Below are 7,619 nucleotides of genomic sequence, written 5' to 3' on the forward strand. Positions count from 1 at the left end.
TTTTTTTTTTTTTTTATCAGAGCAGTAAATGGCTGTGATTCAACCTCTCTTGCCTCAGATGTAAACATGGCTCAGTGTGTTTTTAGAACTTCCCATGTCCTTTTATTTAAAGTGAAATTATAACAGGAAGTTGTTTGTGTTCATATCAGCATGGCCACAGGGACACACACCTCCCACTGCACCATGTGTCATTGCTGCATTCTTCACACCTTTTTACAGTCAAAGGAGGCCAGAGTGTATTTCTGATATAAACCCAACTCATAATTTAGTCCCCCTCTTCCAGTGCTGTACGCTCCAACAGCAACATGACACTCTTCCATCTGCACCACAAGTCTGGTAGAAACTGCAAGTTAACACAAGCACAAGAAGGATGTGAAGTTCTTTTAATACATGGAGTGTAATTTCAGATACATGCCACACATGTGGTAGAAAAGCCTGCAGGAGAAAAAAGTATTATTATGTGAATTTAGATGTTATTTCCTTTGGCTTCTCTGGGATTAGACTGCCTGTCAATCACAGCAGGAAACAAAGGGGGCCGGGGACCTCCAGCATGGCCTCGTGTCTCAGAGCAAAACCACAGAACAACAGCATGACGCCTCAGAGCCCAGCGTAGCACATCTCTGGTTGGACTGGGCTGGAAAAAAGCTTATGGTTGGCATGACGATGCCAAAACGATTCCTTTAACTCTCAGCTGTGATGACTTCACAAGCTTCTTCATAAACAAAATTGTTTCTATTAGAGAGAAAATCCATGAAATCCTTCCCACTACAGATGGTGTCTCATTTGCAGTAGCTTTCTGTAGAAGCTGGTTTCTGATTGGACCATTTTTGTCCTGTACAGCTCTCTGAGTTAATCAGAAGAAACCTTGCCCCATCCCAACCAGACTGTTTAAGGAATTATTTCTTGTAATTAATACATTTGTACTGGATCTGACCAATATATCTCTATTGGCAGGATTTGTACCTCAATCTTTAAAGACTGCTGGAATCAAACCTTTACTCAACACTCTACTGCACACATTCTGATGCTACATGCTGAAAATGAATCAACCTCATTTACTGATTCATGTTGGACTATTAATTACCGAAACAATAAAATGGTCCGGCACACACAGAGTAGTCCAGTCTGGAAGTAACACATCCATTTTCCTGCATTACCCTGTGACAGGATGCTCCTCATTCTGGGAATATTATGTTGGTGGAAGGAGTCAAAGACAGTTCCTGGTCCAGAATAACTCCTGTAGCTGGGCAGCATCCAAGACACCCAGTGATATTTCTGCATGCAGATATCTGAAATGTCATCTGCCTTATTCATTTAAATGCAGTGCCAACTTCCGAATGGTCAGAGTGGTTGGAGCTGAGAGCTAGGCAAGCATAATTCATAGAAACCGACAGGGGTCCATCAGCCACCCAGGAGACGATAGATAAGCCTGTAACGGTCTCAGGTTGACTGCATGGTCGTCCATTGAAGGTTAGTCACCACACCAGTCTGAGTTATCCGCTGTCTGGTCTGATTAGAACATTATAACATCTGGGAAATAATAAATCCATCCTTCCACTTCATCTACTAGGATTTTAGAACATCATTGATTATCAGATTATTTTTCTTTTTTTTCCAAACTTTGTTTATTTGGTTTTTTAATATGGAAATTGTACGATGTCACAATACCATGTTGCAAAAATAAAAAACTTGTACAATCTCTAACAGTTACATAAACGAAAAGAACAGAAAAGAAAACACACACACACACACACACACACACACACACACACACACACACACACACACACACACAACAGCCTCCAACCATGTGAAAAGATTATAGTATAATATAATCTCAAAAAGAGAAAGGGATTCAACCCTGTGCCCAGAAGAGTGTCAGAGATATACACAAAAATATTTACAATGTATCAAGCAGCCAGAGAAATATAAGAAAAAGAAAAAAGAAAGAGGAAAAAAAAAGAGAGAGAAAGAAAGCAGAGAGGACCTCCAGAAGAGTTACCCTGAGAAGCTAGTTTGGAGCAGAGGGGAAATCAATTTGTGCAATTAACTGGAACAGTGGATTCCATATTTGCATAAATTTATCTGATGAGCCATAGAGTGACATCCTAATCTTTTCAAGTTTAAGAAAATATAAAACCTCCCTGAGCCAATGTGTGAAGGAGGGAGACTGAGGCGATTTCCATTTCAACAAAATAACCCTTCTTGCAAGAAGGGTCATAAAGGCCAGAGAGTTACTTTGAGAAGGAGATAGGGAACATTGAATAGGTGAATATAATAAAGCTGTGAGAGACACAGGCCTTGTAGACCTTCTCTCCATGACCAACCAGTCTGGGGAAGAGGGTGTTCCCGATTGAAGCCATTATTTAAAAATTCTAATAAAAAAAAAAAATAAAAAAAAAAAAAAAAATTCTAATATTGGAGGCCCAGTAATAATATCTAAAATTTGGTAAGGCCATCCCTCCCAATGATTTAGGTCTTTGTAAATGATTCCTAGATAACCTCAGAACCTTTTTTTCCCAAAGAAAATCTGAAATAAGAGTATCCACCTGACGGATGAAAGAGCTGGGCAGGAAAAGTGGGACAGATTGGAATAGATACAAAAAGCGAGGGAGAACATTCATCTTGACACAATTAATGCGCGCTACTAAGGATAACTTAAGCAGTGACCAGCGTTCAAAATCCTCTTTCACTTTTAACAATAAAGAAGAGAAGTTAGCTTTAAATAGATCCTCCGGTTTATGTGGAACTTGGATTCCAAGATGTATAAAACTGTCATGAGCTATTTTAAAAGGTAGATCACGCAAGGAGGGAGCTGTGGGATTAATGGGCAACAACTCACTTTTGCTTAAATTAAGCTTATACCCCGACAACCGTCTGAAAGCAGGAGCAGAGCCTCCGGGACAGATGTGTTTAGATCAGAGACGTACAAAAGTAAATCGTCGGCATACAGAGAAACCTTTGCCTCTAGACCCTGTCTATGTATGCCTATAATAGATGGATTAGAAGGGATTGCAACACCCAGTGGCTCAATGGCTAGTGCAAATAAAAGGGGACTTAGCGGGCATCCTTGTCTTGTTGAACGATGGAGGCGGAAGTAGTCTGAGCAAGTATTGTTGGTCCTCACCGAGGCCTGTGGATTAGAGTAGAGCAATTTAATCCAAGTTAAAAAAGTATCACTAAAGCCAAACTTATTAATTGTGTAAAACAGGTAGGACCACTCTACTTGGTCAAAAGCCTTTTCGGCATCTAAGGATATTAAGGCTTCCTGTGTATTGTGTGAGGAGTTATTATCAATAATGTTTAACAGTCTTCTAAGATTAGAGAAGGAGTGTCTATTTTTTATAAACCCAGTTTGGTCCGGATTAATTATACTAGGCAGGACAGACTTCAGACGCAAAGCTAGAACTTTAGACAACAGTTTAAAGTCTACATTCAAAAGACTTATAGGGCGGTATGACGAACAACAGAGGGGAGCTTTCCCTTTTTTAAAAAGAAGTGAAATTGTGGCTTGATTAAGTGTTTGAGGTAATACTCCCAAGGTAAACGATTCATTATACATATCTAATAGTAATGGTGCAAGTCTGTCTTTAAATTTTTTATAAAATTCTGATGGGTACCCATCAGGGCCTTTCCACTCTGAAGGCTCAGAATACCTGAATTAAGCTCCAGTAAAGTAATAGGCCGTCCCAAACTGGCAGAAATTTCCTGGCCAATAGTGGGAATAGTTAATTTGGCAAAGAATGTGTCAAAATCATTGTTTGAACCTCAGGGTTTCTATTGACACTAAAGAAAAAGTCAATCTGCTTTGAGATAAAGGTAACAAAACTATCACTAGAAAGTAGGCGTGTGTTTAGCCGCCAGAGTGGACGTTCAGGTAGTGAAGTACCCAATTTAATGTTCATTAAAAGCGGAGCATGATCAGAAAGAACAATTGCATCATACCTGCACATGGACACAGCCGACAGTAATCTGTTATAAATTAAGAAAAGATCAATGCGGGTGAATGTGAGGTGTACAGGCGAAAAAAAAGAATATTCTCTTTTTAATGGGTAAACAAAATGCCACACATCTGACACTGAAAGCTCCTCCATAAAGGACTGAATTATTTTGGCTGACCGTGAGGGTACAGCTGACTTTGGCGAAGATCGATCCTATTTGGGGTCCAGCCAACAAATAAAATTTCCCCCTAATATTAAATGATGTGTTGACATATCTGGGAGGAGTGAAAGAAATCGTTTAAAAAAAGATTCATCATCACAACTGGGGGCATATACATTAGCTAATGTAATGCGGAAACCTTGAATTATACCAGTAACAATAACGTATCTGCCGTTTGAGTCAGAAATAACCTGATCAGAGACATAAGGGACAGATTTGTGCAGGAGTCCGCGGCGTCCACCCACAGCTCATGACCATAGGTGAGGGTAGGAACGTAGCTCGACCGGTAAATCGAGAGCTTTGTCTTTGGCTCAGCTCCTGCTTCACCACCGGATCCCCTCAACACCTCGGCTGCACCTAGAAATTCTGTCCATAAAAGTTAAATCAGTGACAAAGGGCAGCCTTGGCGGAGTCCAACCCCACACTGGTCGTACAGGGACCGGACAGCTCGTACAAGTGGGTCCGGCACTCCATACTCCCAGAGTACCCCCCACAGGAGTCCCCAGGAGACACGGTCGAATGCCTTCTCCAAGTCCACAAAACACATGTAGACGGGTTCAGCAAACTCCCATGCCCCCTCTAAGACCCTGAAGAGGGTGTAGAGCCAGTCCAGGGGAGCTGTCCTCGATGGCCATGCGATGCTGCACAGGCGTGTCAGCCAAGACAGCCCTACAGCATCCAGAGCCTTAAGGAACTCTGGGCGGACCTCATCCACACACGGCACCCTGCCACTGAGGAGCTTTTTAACCACCTCAGCGACCTCAGCCCCAGAGATGGATGAGCCAACACCAGCTACCCCAGACTCTGCTTCCTCATCGTGTTGGTGGGATTGAGAAGGTCTTCGAAGTATTCCCTCCACCACCTCACGACGTCCTGAGTCGAGGTCAAAATTTGTTGAATTTGTAGTTGTAAAAGTTTTAGTTTGATTTTTCTCATCAAAAGAATCATGATTGAATCTAAAACTCCTGAATTTCCTCAGCCATGCGGTCTTAGTGAGGTAGTTTGCCAGACAGCAGAGATTTAGCTCAGGGCTACAGAGTTATCATTATCTGGCATGCTCCAACCTTGGCCTTTTTTAACCGATGAATAACTTTTCGCAGCTGCCATTCAATCAGTTCCGAGCCAACTTCTGATTTATTGTAGTTGTAGAGTGCCTGATGTGAGACGTGTGATTTATGCATCCTTCAATTAAAATCTTCATTACAGCCTTTGCTTTTACACAGAATGTGCACCTTGTTTCTTCATTCCTGAGTTGTGTTGTCATTCACGCTGATTGAAGTTGCTGTTTAGACGCTTTTAAGATACTGCTGTAATGATAGTTTTTAAGAAACTCCTGTCTTAAATAATCAGCTTTCTGACAACGACTCTGCTGCACAAGCCATGCCTCACAGTTTCCAGTGGTGTTTGCCTTGGAGCACCAGTCTGTAACTCTGGATGATCCTTATCCTTATTATATCCTTAACAAATATAATCAGTCAAACTAAACTCTTCACAAACAAATTTATCTCTGTATAAGTTCTGAATAACAACCTACCTGCCATCTGCACAAACAGCCGCAGCAGGACCAGCTAGCATAGACTAGCAGCCTACCACCTTCATGCAGGTGTGCTTCACATAGAAAGACTGGCACCAGCTGATCCACACCACCCAACAACAGAAACATTACATTCCTGGAACCTTGGCAGAGATGCACCACAGTTTATTCTTATTCTACACTGAAACAGTTCATTAATGCTTCGGAGGCCAACCAACCAGACATTGTGATCATGGATAAGCAGCAAAGGAAAGCCGTAGTGATGGATGTAGCATCCCCAACTATGGAAATATCAGGAAAATGGAACACAAGAACCTGGAGAAATACCAAGGGCTCAAGGAAGAACTTGAGAAAGCCTGGAAGGTGAAGGCAACGGTAGTACCAGTGCTCATTGGAGCACCGGGGGCCGTGTCCCCCACACTGGAGAAGCGGCTCCACCAGATACCTGGAGAACCATCAGACATCTCAATCCAGAAGAGAGCAGTCCTAGGAACAGCTAAGATACTGGAGGACCCTCAAGCTCCCAGGACTCTGGTAGAGGACCTGAGCTGGAGATGAACAGCCACCTAGTCTACCCAGGGGAGACGGGAGGATGGGTGAGGGAAGAGTTTTTGTTTATGTATAAACAAAAACTTTCATTCTGGAAGTTGCAGATGCAGGCCACAGCTGTTCTGGAGCAGATTGACGGAAAAATAGCCATCAGTCTGTGCCACGGTCTCTCCGACTACCACCAAACATCCATACACCAGTCACACCATTGGAGTCAATGTGTCTGAAGGGTCTTGCCAAAGGACACATCAACAGATTGACTGGGATGAAGCAGGATTCAAACCACCAACCTGTCTGAGTAGCTAAATTATGTCATTTCCATAATGATAAAAAGATTAATTTTTTTAACAATGCATCTGGTTGCCGTTCTGAATGGTGCATAAATGTATTACATATTAAATTGGTGGGTTAAATTCAGATAGAAATGATTCATTAAAGTAGAACACAGGAAGAACCCTGCCTCCTGCCAGCTAAGAACAGGAAACTGAGGCTACAATTCACACACACTCACCAACACTGGACAATAGAAGATGGAGAAACGTTGCTGGTCTGATGAGTCTCCATTTCAGCTCCACATTCAGATGCTCGGCTCAGAATCTGCTGGAAACATCATGAAAACATGGATCCATCCTGCCTTGGATCAACGCTTCAGGCAGCTGCTGGTGTCATGGTGGGGGGAGATTTTCTTGGTCCACTTTGGGCCCCTTAGTACCAACGTGGCCTGGTTTAACCAGCACAGCCTACCTGAGTATTGTTGCTGACCATGTCCATCCCTTTATGACCACAGTGGAGCATCTTCTGATGCTACTTCCAGCAGGATAATGCACCATGTCACAAAGCTCAGATCATCTCCACCTGCTTTCTAGAACATGACGATGAGTTCACTGGACTCCAACGGCCTCCACAGCCACCAGATCTCAGTCCAGTAGAGCAGCTTTGGGATGTGGTGGAACGGGAGATTCTCATCATGGATGCAGCCGACAAACCTGCAGCAACTGTGTGATGCTGTCATGTTAATATGGAGAAAACCTCTGAGGAAGGTTTCCACCACCTGCTTCATCTATCACACCAGGATTAAAAAGGTCCGACCCGGTACTAGAAGGTGGACCTGATGAAGAGGACGACCCGGTACTAGAAGGTGGACCTGATGAAGAGGACGACCCGGTTCTAGAAGGTGGACCTGATGAAGAGGACGACCCGGTACTAGAAGGTGGACCTGATGAAGAGGACGACCCGGTACTAGAAGGTGGACCTGATGAAGAGGACGACCCGGTTCTAGAAGGTGGACCTGATGAAGAGGACGACCCGGTACTAGAAGGTGGACCTGATGAAGAGGACGACCCGGTACTAGAAGGTGGACCTGATGAAGAGGACG

Source organism: Melanotaenia boesemani, chromosome 3, assembly GCF_017639745.1.
Source record: "Melanotaenia boesemani isolate fMelBoe1 chromosome 3, fMelBoe1.pri, whole genome shotgun sequence".
Lineage (NCBI taxonomy): Eukaryota > Metazoa > Chordata > Actinopteri > Atheriniformes > Melanotaeniidae > Melanotaenia > Melanotaenia boesemani.